The 18,538-nt window shown below is 46.3% G+C and overlaps 1 protein-coding gene and 1 long non-coding RNA gene across 3 annotated transcripts in view; both read left to right on the forward strand.

Annotated features, from left to right (window-relative positions):
* The window catches only part of LOC310693984, a 507,188-nt gene that overhangs the window by 116,583 nt on the left and 372,067 nt on the right, over window positions 1–18,538 (forward strand). The gene's annotated exons all lie outside the window — the stretch shown is intronic.
* Window positions 1–18,538, forward strand: part of LOC310693923 (transmembrane protein 132D-like) — a 449,340-nt gene that overhangs the window by 85,008 nt on the left and 345,794 nt on the right. The window lies entirely within an intron of this gene.

Genomic DNA, 18,538 nt, shown 5'->3' on the forward strand with positions numbered 1-18,538 from the left:
AGGATGGAAGTAGGGACCATGCACACTGCCCTGAGCTCATCTTGAAGGAAGAACAAGATACAAATATAAAGAAACAGTTTCATCTGACCCATTCATTATTAGCCAATGATTGTTGATTGCTTCCTACTGCCTCAAGGGGTGGGGAACCTGTGGCCCTGCAGATGTTTCTGGACTCCAACTCTCACCATCCCTGTATTGGAAGAAAGCAAATATATTTCATATTTTGAAAGCTTCTAGTTAATGCATGTGTTGCTTTAAACTCCCTGACAGCATGGTTTATGTGGCAATCTAGCCAGCACTTGCTTGTAACCTTTCTAAGGTACCTTCACCCCTGTTAGGGAACTGCCATCGGAGCTAGAGGCGGAGGGAAGGCTCCAGAGGGATGCCGGAGAGGGTCCCAGTAGGGAGAGAGGCAGCCCATCTGCTGGGGAAGGAAATCAGCGTAACACCAGTGGAGAAGGGGGGCAGATGGGGGAATCGGAGAGGAGGCTCCAAGACTCCTCGCCGGAGACCAGCCGACAGAGTACGGGTACTCCGTGGCCCACACCCTCCCTGCGCAGAAGACTTCCGCGCAGGGAGAGTAGGAGGAGACTTGGCGTCAAACAACTTTTATGCTGGAAAAGGTTCAAGAAACGCCCACTGACGGATTCTGCCAGCGACTGAGACAGTCACGATGCTGGAGGCTGTTCAGTCAGAAAGGGTTTAACCAGGTAACCTCGCCAGCAGTGGCAGCAACTTACACACGAGCAGCCCCTAAATCCATTACAACCCCCAAAAGCTGAGCCTATTTTATTTGCTATTCTCTCCAGACAAATGTCTGCTATTGTCTGTATCTCATCTTCCTATAAATAGTTCCTGCATGAATAAAGCCTTTGAACTCCAGAAACTGTAAGTGATTATTCCAACCTAATTTGCCTAAACTGCAAGGTCTGCTAATACCCTTACATTGGCTATGCTGTCTGGAGCTGATGGGAGATGGAGCCCAACAACATCTGAAGGACCCCAGGTTCCCCATCCACTGAACTCCCAGCTTGATGAGGCATTTTCCTTGTGAACATTCATTTGGTCTATGCTCTGTCTCCTCACTTCTGCAAAGGCCTCTCTTTAAGACATTAACATTTGAATGCATTGTTGAGAGTGTCCACCTCTGGGAAGGTAATAATCACAATGCGCTTTGACATTTGGCAAGTGCATCCTCCCCCCAGCTCCTTTTTTGTGGGGGGTGCTGGTAGCACATCAGGGTTGTGGGCCTATTTGTCATAAAAGGTCACCCTTTCAGGTTGCGTGTGTGTCTGCGTTTTAATTTCTATATCTGCATGGCAACTCTATGTAAGTCATCTTTCCTTGTTCCCTTCTGTCTTCCTAGGTAATGCACCAAACGGTGACATGAAATCCATACCTCAACGTAAACTGTGATAATATTAGGCTTACCTGTCATTTCTGGAGTCAAGAGTTTAGCTGGTGGTGCATAGGGCAGGTGGGAGGAACAATGTCCGACAAAGAAATTTTATTTACATTGGGAAGAGATCAGGTTAGAAGGAAGGAATTCCAAGCAGCAACCTAAAAATTCCTGGGGTTGTAAACCTCTGTCTGTGCTGTACCACGCCAGTCTACTGTTGGACTCCATTTCAATTGAATAGTTCCTCCCTATAGAAGAAAAATCTGCAGATAGAAAGCTAGTAAGCCAGAGACCCACACTGGTTGCCGATTTGCTACCAGACCAGGTTCAAAGTGTTCCAGTTAGTATATAAAGCCCTCTGGAACTCCCTGCCTATTGACATCAGGCAGGTGCCTTCACTGTATTCCTCTTGGCGCCTGCTAACAACATTTTTGTTTAGAGAACCCTACCCAGATATGTACAATGTTTTCATGAGACTGTTTTTAGCTTCTCACTGATCATAATTATTATTTGAATGTTTTAAGTGGTTGTTTTTCATTGTTTTTACTGACAATACTATTGTTTTATTCTTTTTGAGGGTTTCTTTTTTAAACCACGAAGCTGTGTATAAATCTTATGAAATGACTAAAAATAGAACAAATCACTGACTAATAGCTCAACTGGCCCAACTGGCTATTAGTACAAATCACTGACTAATAGCCGAACTGGCTGTGGCTGATGGGAGCTGGAATTCCATAATGTTTGAAGGAACACAGTCTTCCCATTCCTGGTTTAAGTTGCCCCAAACATTCTCTGCTGTGTTTTTTAGCTGCAGCAGACTGACAGCGTTGCTCCACAGGAAAGAAAGAGTCCAGTAATGGAACAGGCGAGATGACACAAGAGCCAGGAAGCTGGAGAGCGTGAGATGTCTGTCCATACCAATTACATCAAAGCTTGTGCTCCTTTAAGCCTTTGTAAAGGAAAAAGCCCTAAGGGCATAGCTACGCTATGGCTGTCAATGAGGCAGCGTCTGACTGGTTGAACCAGTAAAGCTGAGTTGTTGGGTATCCAATACTGAGATCCGGGAAAGAAGGAAGGCTGCGTTGATCTCTCTTCCTGTCTCCTCTGCCCCCCCAGTTCCACCCAGTACCTAAGGATCTCCCCCCCCCCCCGGTGCAAACTCATAACACCAGCACCCACCCCTGTCTGTCTTGCAAAACTAGACAATTGACTTACTGTCCGCTTTATAGCTGAATTTGTTTAAGGCCTTTATGTTCTTGGCTGCTTGCTTTGTAATTAGTTGCAGAAATATTAATTGTATGCATGCGGCAATTGCTGTTCAGACCAAGGCTGGGGAAGCTGTGCCCTCCCTCTCCCATGGGGTCCTTGGACTCCAGCTCCCCTCATCTCTGACAGTTGGGCACGCTATGCTTAAATAAGGTTGTTGCTACCTTTGCAAGCCTGCCGTTGTAATCAACCTTTATAGATTTGGCATTTATAGACATATTTTTTTCAAAGTGTGTAAAATGGATGCACAGTTCATAATAATAATAATAATAATAATAATAATAATAATAATAATAATAATAATAAAATTATTTATACCCCGCCCATCTGGCTGGGCCTCCCCAGCCACTCTGGGCGGCTTCCATAAAACCAAAAATACAGTAAAATCACATGTTAAAAACTTCCCTGAACAGGGCTGCCTTAAGATGTCTTCTGAATGTCAGGTAGTTGTTTATCGCTTTGACAACTGTTGGAAGGGCGTTCCACAGGGCGGGCGCCACTACCGAGAAGGCCCTCTGCCTGGTTCCCTGTAGCTTTGCTTCTCGCAATGAGGGAACTGCCAGAAGGCCCTCGGCGCTGGACCTCAGCGTCCGGGCAGAATGATGGGGGTGGAGACGCTCCTTCAGGTATACTGGACCGAGACAGTTCATGTATGTGTTCCAACCTCCCATGTGATCTTCAGAATGTTTGGATTTTTTCATATCAGTTTGTTTTAATATGTGGTCTGTAATAGTAATAGTAAAGGCTCACAAACCCTCATGGGTCAGCGACTGTTGGGACTGTGTTGGATTTGACGCTTGCACAATAGACTCTGATATCATTGCTGTACTTCAAGCCAAGATGTACTATCTGGAAATGTCTACTTCAGAGGAATAGTTGTGGCATTTTGTTATCTGTTTCAAGATACTGCCCTGGTCTGGAAGCCTTTGATCATGACACACAATGTTTTCTGTCTCAAAGAACTACATACACTGACCCTTGATGGCATCTATGTACTTAAGCTCTGTTTTGTGCTCTTTCTTGCTGTGGTCAGTTCTGTATCCCTTCCCCTCCATTTCTGAAGGGGGCTTTCACTAGGCCATTGGCCTTTAAAAAATAAAAAAAGTCTTTAATAGGGTGGAGGGTATATGTTGGTACTTCAGTTTCATGAAAATACAGCAAGATGTTACACTGTATGCCAGTACAGTGGTACCTCGGTTTTCGAAATGTCTCTGTTGACAAACATTTCAGAACTTAAATGCTGCAAACCCGGAAGTAAATGCTTTGGTTTTTGAACACTTTTCAGAAGTCGAACATGCCACGCGGCTTCCGTATTGAGTTTTCGGTTTTCGAAAGTTTCAGAACTCGAATGTTCGAAAACTGAGGTACCATTGTATAGAGTCATGGATAAAATGTTGAACCAGGACCTGGGAAACCAGGGTTCAAGCCTACCTCACAGGGGTGTTGTGGGGATTCAGTGAGGAGGGGGAGAATCATGCGAGCCATCTTGACCTCCTTGGAGGAAAAGGTGGGATATAAATCCAATAGATAATACAAAATTAAAATATGATAAAAATAAATAAAAAATAAGTAAACACTTGTTGGTGTAAAAAAAAAAAATCACCTTTCAAAAGCTGACTTAAGAACAAATATTTTAGAAGCTGTCTAAAAGAAGGCACAAATGATTCCTGTTGAGCTTTTATTGGCAGGGAGTTCCATAGTCACACTAGTAAAGGCGAAGCAAACGTCAGATGTGCACGAACCACTAGGCATGCTCCATCTGAAGCGCTCCATGATCAAGGTGGAGCGTAAGGAATCAGACAGCCCTTTGGACCCAAGTAGTTTAAGGCTTTGTGAATTAACACAAGCACCTTGAACCTATCCCAGTAGCAAACTGGTAACCAGTGCAGCCAGATACGTGTCTGTGCCTGTATGTGTATGTCATCGAATCAAAGAATTGTATAGTTGGAAGGGATCTTGAGGGTCATCTAATCCAACCCCCTGCAATTCAGGAATCAACATGCGGTACCCCATCCAATTTGAAACCATACCGGACCTTGCTTAGCTTTTCACATGTGCAAGCAGTTTTATTTCTGCATCTCTCTCTCTCTCTCTCTCTCTCTCTCTCTCTCTCTCTCTGTGTGTGTGTGTGTGTTTGTGTGTGTGCAATTATAATATAAACTCTTCAAAGTTCAGCTGTTTCACAATTCAGAAAAGCAGGTAGGGGGAGAGAGGTAGCAAAGGATGATTAAAAAATAAAACTTAAATGCCATGCTGATCTGCTCTTTCAGACTCGCTCCGACTCAGCCCTCCCCTTCGTCTGTCACAGTTTTAATAAAGTTGTTGATTGTGACGGTTGACACTTTATCACAAACCTAGAAATGAGGCACTCATTGCATTTTAAGAAAAGGTTACTGCTAAGACCATATTCTGGAAGGTGAGGTAATTCTCGTGACTCGGCTGCTGTACACTCTGGCTTTGCTATTGCGAGTTAAGTATCTCTTGAAGGAAGAATGACTTCCGGGTGGCATCTGTTATCAGTTTCTAAGTAGTTTAGTGGCTTTGAAACTTCTCCCCTTACCCTACCCCTGAACGAGGAACCCTGAGAGCTACAGGATTTCTGACGACGAGTCTCGAGCACAGATTTCGTAAACCTACGAAATCACTTTGAATCCTGTTTTCAATTTGCAATGTCGCTGTATCAGATTGCCACAAAGGCCCTTAGCCAGAACTGAAATGTGAGGAGGCCAAATAAAAGGGTTGTGACTCAGTGGTGGGCATCTGCTTTGCATACAGATGGTCCCAGATTCAATCTCTGACATCTCCTGGTAGGGCTAAGAGAGACTCCTTTCTGTTCTCCTTTCCCTTGGAGAACTGTCAGTGCAGTCAAATATTGAGCTGGGCCTAACCCTGACTCGGTCCTAGACATTGAGTCCTCAGACAGAGGACCTTGAGGACCAGTCAAGAGTCCTCTGGAATCATCAATGATTATCCCCTTCTGGGAGGAAACCTGCTGAAGAGACCTTGGTGCTGTCAGAGGTGGAGCTTTGCTTCAGCCCTCAAGAATCCCAGTACCAAAAGGTCTGGGTCAAAGGGTGATAACATAGTAACTCTGGGCGCATAGTTACATACTACTGTATTGGCCTGAATACAAGCCACACTTCTTCTTTCCCCCAGATTCTGACAGTGAAAAGTTAAAGTGCAGCTTATATTCGCAACCTTACACAAATTGGCTTTTATGATATCTCTGCTGAAACAGCTGCCCTGGGTCCACGGCCCTGCCTTGCCTTCCAAGGCCGGAATGGAGAGTGACCTCCCCCATCCTGGCCAGGATGCCACTATGAGGGCCATTGGGAGTGTGGGGCAGTGGTGCCCCTCCTGACTGCGGCTCCCAAGCCTCCCACAAAATGCTGGAAAGAAGGGGGAAAGGCTGCTGGCAAAATGGCGCAGCTCCCCCCTAGAAAGCATTGTCTCTCCCCACCCCCTTGAATTTTTAAGGTGTGGCTTTTTTGCAGGTGCGGTTTATATTTGGGCCAATATGGTGTGTGACTCAAAAGCAGAGGCTTCCTAGGAGGCCAAAGCTTATAAGGCATGGGTAGGGAAACTAAGGCCTGGGGGCCGGATGTGGCCCAATCTCCTTCTAAATCCGTCCCGTGGATGGTCTGGGAATCAGCAGGTTTTACATGAGTAAAATGTGTCCTTTTATTTAAAATACATCTCTGGGTTATTTGTGGGGCATAGGAATTCGTTTTTCCCCTTCTTTTTTCAAAAATAGTCCGCCCCGCCCCCACAAGGTCTAAGGGACAGTGGACTGCCCCCCTGCTGAAAAAGTTTGCTGACCCCTGTTATAAGCTATGGAGGGTAGCAACATAAGATCAGGCGTTTGCAGTGATGACTCCCCACTTGTTATATCTCTTTAGGCGCTAGACAAAACCCCTGTTTTTTAACCCGCCCCTTAGCTTTTAATCTATGGCCTTTTTTGAATGGGTGGGATGTTTTAATCTAGTTTTTTTAAAAATTGCTTTTAGATATTTTGTGTGCTGGTTTTATGTATGCAGGTGGTGTTTTTTTGCTTAAAATATTGTAAAGCACTTTGACAGAAAAGTGAATAATAAATTTAATAAATAACAGCAATAACAACAACAATGGGAGGGTGACAGCTTCTCCATCCCTGGTTCAGATCATTCTTTTTTAGCTTCTGTGAAGTGTGCAGAGCCACATACTCACACACACTCACACACACTTTATCTCCTTTATCATTCATTTATGAATTAACCGAGATCCAGATGGTGCTCCAAAGTTTTTTGTTGTTGTTAGTGCTGGGGTGGGACCATTGATTTTGTTTACTGACACTGCTTTCCCTCCAGATAAAGTGCAAAACCCATTTGAATTTTCTGGCCTTTGGCTGGCTTTTATTTTTTTAAAGCTGCTGTCAGCTTCCAGAAGGATTCGATTGAAATTCAGCACACAGCGTTTTCCTCTTCAGCTAAAGGAGAAGCATTGCTGCGAGTGGACCAGTCTGCCTGGCCTACCCAGCTTCCTTTGCTTCCTCTATGTGCCTGGATCCATGCCCCTTTTCCTCCTAGGCATCTGTTGATCTCCAAGCCAAAATACGACTTATCTCATTTTCAGGCTTGTTGGCAGGGCAATGGCGTTTTGAAGAAAGGGAAATGAAAGGGAGGTAGAGGAAGGAGAAACTCGTTCCCCTCCCCTGCACCCCAAACACATACACAACCACCATCAAATTAAACATTAAACTCAAACAATTTGGGGGGAAATACGAGGAGCTTTGCGTCCTGCTCATTAGGACTCTGAAATAATCAAGCAATGAAACATCACCTTGGAACTCAAGGCGGAGGGAGCAATGGGATTGCAATTAATAGAAGAGATGAATTAAAAGACTAAGTGCTCTGGAAACACCACTACCTTTTGTTCTTTGCTTTTGGAAAGTTGCATCCTCGGTGCCCGTTTGCATTTAACGGTGTTTCATCAGGCTGCAAGAGAAAATACAGAAGGAGACCTGAATCCATAAGTAACAAGAGAGATTGTAATCTTAATAATATCAAAAAGTATTTGTCCTCTTCTCCCCCCTGCCACTTGCCACGCCCCAACCCAAATTTTTGCCCATTTTCTGCTGTGGATTTTTCATGCCAGATGTTCTCCAAAAATGATCTTGGACAGGGATAGACAACATGGTGCCCTCCAGATACTGAAAATTACAATTCCCCTGCCCCTGCCAAGATGTCTAATAGTCAGGAATGATGGGAGTTTGTGGTCCTGAAGATCTGTAGGGCACCACGTTGGCTATTCTTGATCTTGGGTGTGTTGCTGGTATGTTCTACTGCATCAGATTTCTCATGCAAAGATTTGGGAGTATCACATTGTTAGGTGATAGCATATGACAGCCAGCATGCAATAGCAGTATTTGATCGTATCTGCTATGTAGTAGTCAGTATTTGATAACTGACATGCAGCGGCATCCACTATTTGCATCTAGCATACAGTTCCAATTGAGGTTGAAGAGTGTCTCAATGCAGCCATGTTTTATTAGAGTTTTTAAAGCCCTAATTAAACACAAGGTTGGGAGTGGAATAGGTAAAGAAGGAGACACAGCATCTCCTTCTCTTCTCCCAAGCGATCCTGCTGAGTGCTTGCAAAGAGCAGGCAGCAAAATTAAATCCTCGCTCATCAGCGTTCAATGTTACTGGGATCTGTGGGTCCTCCCCCACCCTCCTGACAGTCCTGAATTGCTCCAGGAGGCCTGACTTGACCCAGAGCAAACTGGGGCTGTCACCACCTGACTTAGCCAAAAACTGGCTGTCCCACAAATCAACCTCATTTGGTTCAGGCTTCAGCTGGATCCAAAGTGCAGCCCTAATATTAGACAAAACTGTGTACAAACGTGCTTATGATGAGAAATGAGCATCAAATGCTTGTGGGTTTTCACAAGGACTTAAAAATAATAGCATTAAATGGATGTGGAATTGTGCATAACTGAAAAGGAGAAAGTGAGAAAATCAAAACTGTCAGGTTACCCATTCATAATCTGGAGGGCAGCGGGTCTCTCATATCTATGTCTATATCTATCTAACTGCAGTGGTACCTCAGTTTCCGACCGTAAACCATTCCGGAAGACCATTTGAGTTCTGAAACATTCAAAATCCAAGGTGTAATGGGTGGCCTGCAAATTTAATAGAGAAAATTGAGAAAAATAACATATACTTCTGGGTTTATGGCGCTCGAGTTTAACAGAGATGTTTGAAAACCAAGGTACCATTGTATATCTATAACAACAACAACAACAACAATTTATTATTTGTACCCTGCCCATCTGGCTGGGTTTCCCCAGCCACTCTGGGCAGCTTCCACAGAGACCAAAAATACACTAAAATGTCACACATTAAAAACTTCCCTGAACAGGGCTGCCTTAAGATGTCTTCTGAATGTCAGGTAGTTGTTTATCTCTTTGACATCTGAAGGGAGGGCATTCCACAGGGCGGGCGCCACTACTGAGAAGGCCCTCTGTCTGGTTCCCTGTAACCTCACTTCTTGCAATGAGGGAACCACCAGAAGGCCCTCGGTGCTGGATCTCAGTGTCCAGGCTGAATGATGGGGGTGGAGACGCTCCTTCAGGTATACTGGTTTGAGGCTGTTTAGGGCTTTAAAGGTCAGCACCAACACTTTGAATTGTGCTCAGAAACGTACTGGGAGCCAATGCAGATCTCTCAGGACCGGTGTTATGTGGTCCCGGTGGCCACTCTATCTATATGAATAATAATAATTCAAATAAAGATAAATGGTTACCAGTTTGCTTCTAGGTTCCAAGACTCTCTGATGCCCTATGTGGTTTTGGTCCAGCATGCAACCATCCCAGCCCACCTGCCTCTTAGCTCAGCTGGAAGATGCAATTAGCCCAGAAAGGCTGTCTTCATCCTTTAGCATACTATAGACGTTGTGCTCAGTGGAAGGACTATTCTCCCTTCCATGAATGTATAGTTCTAATTACAGCTTGAGTTTTCACTCGACAAGTGCTGTCTCTACTGCATATTTACGTCCCTCCAGAAAAAGAGTGGAATTTGCTTTTAAAACTCCACTAGATGGTCATCATTTTTCGCCCACACCCTTGGTGTTGGGTTTTTTTTCTTCTTCCCTGAGTGCTGCTGATTAGCACTTCCCACAGTAGCAAATCATGTCAGCAGCCTTCAGCGTTCCCTGTTGGGGAATAACAGGGGAAATGGCTCATTAAGAGAGAGACTAGCATAACATGGGAAATAAGACCTGCAAAGAGACTCACTGGAATAGCTTTCAGAAGCGTTTGCCTTCTATGGGAGAATGCTGGTCTTCTTTGCTAGGTGACAATGTGTTATTTCAAGGGTTGTTTTTTTTTAAAAAAAGAGAATAAATGGAGAATCAGTTGTTCCAATCAACAAATAAATCTCTAGGGTGTGGGACTTGTAGCCTTCTGGGTGTCATTGGACTCTGCTTCCCATCAGCCAAGCAAACATCACCAAGGGTCAAGGATGTTGGGGGCTGTAGTGAAGCCCATGTACAGTGGTACCTCAGGTTAAGTACCTAATTCGTTCCGGAGGTCCGTTCTTAACCTGAAACTGTTCTTAACCTGAAGCACCACTTTAGCTAATGGGGTCTCCTGCTGCTGCCACGCTGCTGGAGCCCGATTTCTGTTCTTATCCTGAAGCAAAGTATTTAATCTGAAGCACTATTTCTGGGTTAGCGGAGTGTGTAACCTGAAGTGTATGTAACCTGAAGCGTATGTAACCTGAGGTACCACTGTATATGGGGTTGAGTTGTTTTATGTAAGGCTGCCAATATATTCTCCCTTTTGCTATCTGACCATTAAAGGAGGGTCGGAAAGAAATTACCCTTGGAAATAAAGGTGGGGAAAATAAAACACAACAAAATAATAATAAACTATAGAATTGTGGAGGGGACCAGAAGGGTCATCTGGTCCAACCCCCTGCAATACAGGAATCACTTGCCCTGTGTGGGGCTCAAGCCCAAGACCCCGAGAGTCTCATGCTCTATTGACTGAGCTATTTCCCCAAATTATTAATAAATACTTGGGGGAGATATTTGAGATTTATTAAATTTGTCCATCACTGTGGTGTAAACCACAGAGCCTAGGACTTGCCGATCAGAAGGTTGGCAGTTCGAATCCCCGCAATGCGGTGAGCTCCCGTTGCTCAGTCCCTGCTCAGGCCAACCTAGCAGTTCGAAAGCACGTCAAAGTGCAAGTAGATAAATAGGTACCACTCCGGTGGGAAGGTAAACGGCGTTTCCGTGCGCTGCTCTGGTGTCAGTGTTCCATTGCGCCAGAAGTGGCTTAGTCATGCTGGCCACATGACCCGGAAAAACTGTCTGCAGACAAATGCCGGCTCCCTCGGCCAGCAAAGCGAGATGAGCTCCGCAACCCCAGAGTCGTTCGTGACTAAGACTTAACTGTCAGGGGTCCTTTGCCTTTACCTTTTGCCCACCAAGAAATACCCAAAGTGATCTACAGTCAAGGAAAAACAGCGCAATAATAAAATCCACATAAATATTATTAAAAATGGATTTAACAGTACAATCCTATCACTGGTGTTGCCCAAATGTCTGTACAAACAAAAATGTATTTGCCTGGCAGTGTGAGAGTGTTCCATGAATGCAGGGCTGCTACAGAGAAGGCCTATTCTCTCCTCGCCACCTGTCAGAGCTCCCTCAGTGGCAGCATGCAAGGAAAGGTCTTCAGAGATGATCTCAGGGCCTAGGCAAGTTCATGTGGGGAAAGGTGGACATGGACATGGCTTCCTGTCACAGTTAACAAGTCTTGCAGCAGTGTACTTCAGTAGTTGTAGTTTCCAAACCATCTTCAAAGGCAGCCCCATGTACAATGCATTGCAGTAGTCTAACTTGTCGGTTAGCAGAATATGAATAACTGAAGCTAGGCCATCCCAAGCCAGTAGGGCTGTAGTGGTTCTCAGTGGCGTAGCGTGGGTTGTCAGCACCCGGGGCAAGGCAAGTAATTTGTGCCCCCTAACCCGTGGATTTGCGCCCCCTAACCTGTGGATTTGTGCCCCCTAACCCTAACCCCCAGATGTTGCGCCCGGTGCAGCCGGCCCCCCCTGCACCCCCCACGCTATGCCACTGGTGGTTCTCTCCCTCTCCCTCTGTTGTTCCTTTACATCAACTTGAACTGCAATTCCCATTATCCCAGGCAACTGGCCATGCTGGCTGGTGCTGATGGGAGCTGGAGCCCCACAACATCTGGAGATCACTATGTTAGTTATCCCTGCTTTAAAAAATCTTCCTGTTGTGTTCCGTGACCAGCCAGGTTTCCTGAAGGAAGCCTTAGGGAGGAACTCGAAGCACAAGAGAGGACTAGGCCTATGTCCCCACTGTGAAAGGAGGTGTGGATCCAGAATTGGCCTCCACAGTCACTGTTAAAACCATGTTTATGGAAGACAATCTTACTTGGATATGAGTGATCATAGAAGAAGAAGAAGAAGAAGAAGAAGAAGAAGAAGAAGAAGAAGAAGAAGAAGAAGGCGGCCTTTGAAGTCTCTGAGTCTGGTGTAATGTATTTGTATTACAGTGGTACGTCGGGTTAAGAACTTAATTCGTTCTGGAGGTCCGTTCTTAACCTGAAAATGTTCTTAACCTGAGATAACCTGTGCTAATGGGGTCTCCTGCTGCCGCCACACGATTTATGTTCACTTCCTGAAGCAAAGTTCTTAACCCCAGGTACTATTTCTGGGTTAGCGGAGTGTGTAACCTGAAGCGTCTGTAACCCGAGGTACCACTGTATTATCTCCAGGGCTTTTTTTCAGTTGGACTTCTTTGGAATGGCGTTCCAGCACCTCTCAGTTGGGCCCTGGAAGCATGGGGAGAGACTTGGCCAGCTTCAGCCAAAGCCCTGCTGTGCCTCTGGAGCCTGAAGGAGACATCCTCTATGGGCTCCAGAGAGGGTATCATGAGCTGGAGGTGCAGCGAGGGTTTGCTGAGGCTCTTCAGCCACCCAGCTAACAGCTGACATGAGGGAAAGAGGCGCCTTGGCAGAGCAAGTCCCCATGCTGCTCCAGAGAGGTGCAGGGGAGGGGGGGTGGTTAGGCTGCTCAGCTGAGATGAGGAAGGCTCTCCTTGCCTCAGCTGAGCAGCCTCAGCAAGCCTCTGGCTGGCCCACAAAGGTTCTCTAGGGTGGGTGTTCTGAGGGAGGTGTGTTCCCATGCCTTTTCCTCTAGAAAAAACAGATTATCACTTTTTTAATATAAAAAATGAAGCTTTTTTTAAAAAAAAACAATTCATTTAGAAAACAAAGAGTAAGAAAAGGCAGAATTATGTACAAATAGTTCAGAAAGTTTGGGAAACAGCGTCACAGATCAAAGAAGAGATTATCATTGCTAATTTAGTCAGTTCCTTTTACATAATTCATATATTAATTTTCTCTCTCCCCTTCTCCCCGCCCCCCTAGATCCTGTCTACTGTTTCTGCACTCCACCTTGGAAATATTTGCATGCTGTTTTTTCGGCTGTAATTGCAATCCACCATAGCCTCATTAGCTATTCCTCCTTGCTTGATTGTTTTAAGGACCCCAGTGCCTTCCAAATTAAATTACCAGCCCTGCTTGAAGGTCAGGGAGCCACTTCACCTAAACTACTGGAGGAAGCGAAAGACCCAACACCCTCTCTGATTAAGTATTTTGGCACCAGTTCTGTGTTGCGGATTTTTTTTTGGGGGGGGGACGACTTTTGCTCTCTGCTCTACTGTAGAGAGGAGGTGAGGCCTTGATACTAGGATAGCCTTCCTCTCTTGTGCAGGGGCCCCAGATGTTGGCCCCCCAGTTCTGTATGTGAGAGATATGATGCATTGTCTTCCCTTGTGAAGAACGGCTCTCCCATACAGCTTGCCTGGTCAGGAGCATCCCAGACCCTGAAATTTCCAGGCCCAAACCTGAGAGCTAGGGATGGTCCCTCATGATGACACATGGACAGGCTCTGATGATGTCTTGGAGGGCCCCGCATTGATATCATTTAAGCATGACTCATTGTTGTGTGCTGAGCTGAATCCTAGAACAATAGGATCCAGAATGCAGCAGTCTGATTGGTCCGCAGGAGCCACCCAATCCAGCTCCAGGTGGAAGTGAATCAGCGACCTGATTGGCTTACAGGAGCAGCCAATCAGGCTCCTGGATGAAGTGAATCAGCAACCTGATTGGCCTGCAGGAGCAGCCCGGAATTAGCCAATCACGCGAGGCCCATTTTGTAAATGATGTATATATAGCTAGACGTTTTGGCGAAAGATTCATTCATTGCTACTATGAGCAGAATAAAGAGCATGAAATTCACACTCGACTCTGAATATATTTCACTCATTAAGCATTATCAAAGGAGAAGAGGAGACTTCACCTGCAGAACACCAATTGTGCCCAGCTTAGCCCCCACAAAGCCCCCTTTTGCTGAACACAGAGAAGCCAGCAGCACAACAACCCACAAAGCAGGCTGCAATTGCAGACTCTTGGAAGTGTCCCTATTTTCCAGGGACAGTCCCAGATTTATAGAAGCCATCCTGGTTTCTGATTTGATCCTGGAATGTCCCGCTTTTCCTTAGGATGTCCCTATTTCCATCAGCGAAATGTTGGAGGGTATGGAGTTCTAAGACCCCTGAGCCAAGGAGATACAACCTTTAGAAGATATCTGAAGGCAGCCCTGTATAGTTTTAAAATGTTTTATTTTGTTTTTATAAATGTTGGAAGCCGCTCAGAGTGGCTGGGGCAACCCAGTCAGATGGGTGGGTTATAAATTGTTGTTTGTTTGTTTGTTGTTGTTAAATAGGGCACCCCTATTTTCACTGGAGAAATGTTGGAGGGTATGGAATCAAAGGAAAGTTCAGCACAGCCCCTGGGAAGAAAAAGCAGAGGCCCACAGCAAGAATAAACACTGCAGGTTTCACTCTAAGCCAGTGCCTCCTGCTTTTTCCTGCTGCTCTGCATCTATTTATTGGGGCGAGCTGTAGCTCGGTGCTTAGAGCATCTGCTTTGCCTCAGAAGGTCTCATGTACATTCATCTATTTGGAGGCATAAGTTCAGCTAACTCCTGAGAGATCATTCCCCATACTTGACCTGGGGGTTCCCGAAGTGGGGGTGGCAGTCTTCATTGATGTTTCGATGCCAGGTGCCATCTTGAATAAAGATGGCAAACCAAAATATGCTTTGGGATTGAATTCACCCAATTTTTGGTATGATAGGTGCACACTTGCAAATTGCATTATCCATTTAAAAATCACATTATTATTATTATTATTATTATTATTATTATTTTGGGGGGGTTCTAAAAATATCCGGGCAGCACCAGGTCCTCCCTGCTAGTTCTGAGTAAGCACTTGGATGGGGTTGGCGAGTGACCACAGACAAGAAAATCTTCCTGGGCATCCATGCAATACGTCCGGATTCTGAGAGTTGCATTCTCACCTCCCCACCCCACTGCCTTGTGCTGGTATTCCGGAAAGTTTCTCTCGCTCTTTTTATCCATAGTCTGAAGTCTTAGTGCTGTTTTTCATGGGTGAACGGGTGTGTATGTGCGGTTTGCCAAGACTGTATCAGTGAGTTGGGTCTTACCGCAGTCTTTCAGAGCTTTTAATTATGCAAGCCTTTAAAACAACTATAAACAGAGCGCAAAGCGATGTCAATGGCGCTGCTGGCGGCACGGAATGAGGGAAGAAGACGTTGTGAACTTTCAAAGGCCTCCCTCTCTCCTTCCTTGAAATTCGTGCAGATCAATATTTCCCAAAATTCTGACTAAAGGGCCCGTTTTTGTTATGATTGTCTCAGAGTGGTTGAACACTATCGTCCTGTATTCAATACTATTTGCTCCTGCAGACATTTCAGAGAGTGCATGTCCCATAGTTTCCTGCTGAAACCCTGTAACTTTGCACACCAAATGCTCTGAACCACCAGGCCAGGATATGTATAAAGGAATATAGGACATACTGTCCTGTCCCCCCCGCTATATGAGCATGCCCACAAGGTGAGTTCCTCATTGTATTTTCAAACATGGAAAGAGACTTGCTGGGTGGGAAATCAGGGGGGCACCTTTTTGTGATAGCACCCTGGTTGTAGCATGCCTTCCCAAAGGAGGTGCAAAGAGCTCCATCTTAGTGTGGATGTTGAAAACATCCTATTTCCACCTGGCTGTTAGTATATTCTGGATCTTTTTTATTTTAAGGTTTTAGTTTTAATTCTTGTTACCTGCAAATCTGAAAATCAGATGGACCCTTCTGCCTTCGCGCCCCTCCCCCCCACTCCAATGCACACCACACTACTTGGAAAAAGGGTGGGGGGTGCAAGAACAATGCAATTATTTAAAAGAATAATAGAAAAAAAGGAACACAACTTGTGGGCCCAAATTTGAAGAATTATCTGCGCAATTGAAACTGTTGGTGTTTGGCGAGTGATGAAATGCTCAATTTGGAGTTTCCACGGGGTACTGGGTTAACTCATTAGCTTGCTTGATTAACGTGCCATCCACAATTGTGCACAACCTTGTCCTTGTTCCACCTCTCTTGCATTAAAAAAAGGAAAGCAAGCAGTAGGCTGCTGCAACCAGAAAACTAGAAGTGGGAAGTGTATCAAACATTTTAGTGTGGTGTACTTTCAGATTCTGGGCACTCCATTCCCTATCCACCTTTGTTCCCTCTCCCTACTCCCTTAATAGCCAGCATTATGTTCCTACTCATACTCAGTTCTCATTGAGCTATCTTGGGGTTTCCCCATGTTTGGTTCCCCCACCCCACTCGCTTCTGTCAGTATTGGGGTTTCTCCAATGGCAGCTGATGTCCATAGGCAGGAGGCAAGGAGACCGCTAGTAGGTGCAGCCAAAGCCAATGGCATTGGTCTCAACTCTGTCCTCATCTCCCTCTTTTCTGTGTTCTGCAAGGGTGACACTTAAGACAAAGAAGGGGGAAGTGGTAGGCTGTGCCATCTCCTAGAATGGCTGTAAGTCAGGGATAGGTGAAAGGCTGGCTGAGGTTTACCAGGGAAGTGCCTCATTTGCCCAAATGGGCCAGCCTCCAGTGGGTTTCTCTGGGCCTGCGCACTTGTGGAGGAAGGTGGGTGCAGGAGGAAAACCACTCCAGGTGTCATCCCTGAGCGAGGGTGACATTCAGTGCTCTGCCCGCCCATGACTCAGACTCCCACACCTACCACGAGGGGAGCTGCTGCGCCACTTTGCTGGTTCCTTCCTCTCCCCTTGCTGCTTGCCTGCCTCCTTCCCATCCTCTCGCCTGCCTGCCTACCTCCTCCAGCCAGGAGCGTGGCACAGCAGCTCCACCCTTCCCCTGATGGCTGGCAGTAGGCGCAGGAGTCACACCATTGCACCATTGCCCTGTGCTCCCGGCTGGAGCAGGCAGGCGAGCAGGAAGGGGAGAGGAAGGGAGCAGGATCAGTGGGTGCGCACGTCGCTATCCCGTGCCTGGGAGGGCACCCTCCGCGCCTCTCAGGAGCGCGCACCCGTGACCTTCAGGAACGCGCCCGCCCTGGGCAACACTGGCATATGCTCCACCACTGGGCCTGCTAATCCCTCCCTGTTGCACATGGATGGTGCAGCTTTGGCTACATAACCCCTGATAATTGCAGCCTGACCATCAGAAATAGAGTGAATTGAATATTGGGGAGCAGGGCCCTAGCTCACAGAAGAAGAAGAAGAAGACTTTGGATTTGATATCCCGCCTTTCACTCCCCTTCAGGAGTCTCAAAGTGGCTAACATTCTCCTTTCCCTTCCTCGCCCACAACAAACACTCTGTGAGGTGAGTGGGGCTGAGAGACTTCAAAGAAGTGTGACTAGCCCAAGGTCACCCAGCAGCTGCATGTGGAGGAGCGGAGACGCGAACCCGGTTACCCAGATAACGTGACTACTGCTCTTAACCACTACACCACACTGGCTCTCTTTGAATGTGCTTGTTTTTAGATAGGCACTGGTTTTCTCAGTTTTGTTCGGGTTTTATTTTTCTTGTTTCATATGTTTTATCTGCCTCAGTTTCCGCTATTTCCCAAATTCCAGCTTAACTTGGAGACTTTCCAAAATGAATGTGGGAACTGGTGCATGTTCAAGGTTGCTGTTGTGTTTGACTGATGTGCAGAACTGCCCCTGCACATTGGTCAAAACACAAGGCAAAAAGGTGTTCCGCCCCCCAATGGGGTTGTCAGTGCATGCTTGTATTTTTGCAATGTGGGGGGTGGGGAAAGGCACACAAGGTCTAAGGAAGGGATAGCCAACATGGTACCCTTCAACTCCCATGCAAGACCATGGAATGATTCAGGGGATACTCCAGAGGTTCAACGGACCCTTTGCATGGAGATGGTGTGCTGTTCCTGCATCTGCCACCAACATAGGTGCACAGGCCCCACTCTGAGAGGCCATCCCCACATGCATGAGTAGTGGAGGCAGGACTAGTTTGCCAGCTCTTTAGATAGGACCAGATGAAGGCCTCTGAAGGATTGGCCATGACGCTGGAGTCAGAGTCCTCCTCTTCAGGGGAAGAGGGTGAGGACACTGAAGCAAAAGAGGAAAGGCATGTAAGGGTAGCCTCAGAAATGCTCTCAGATGACCCCGTAGGGCCAGTCTCCCCACACCCTGGCCTGAAGTTCTCACACTGCCTTCCTCTGATTCAAGGGACTCCATGCAGAAGACCTGAGGCGGTTCTGCTCAGCTGCAGTAGCAGATTACTGGAGAAGGCTGGACCATTTAAGTAGAGCATCCTAGTACAGCACCAGGTCCTCCCTGCTAGCGTTTAATAGTTCTGAGCAAGCACTTGGATGGGGTTGGTGAGTGACCACAGTCAAGAAAACCTTCCTGGGCATCCATGAAATACGTCAGCATTCTGAGAGTTGCATTCTCACCCCCCAC

This window comes from Podarcis liolepis, assembly GCF_965112155.1.
Source record: "Podarcis liolepis genome assembly, chromosome: 15".
In the NCBI taxonomy this organism is placed as follows: domain Eukaryota; kingdom Metazoa; phylum Chordata; class Lepidosauria; order Squamata; family Lacertidae; genus Podarcis; species Podarcis liolepis.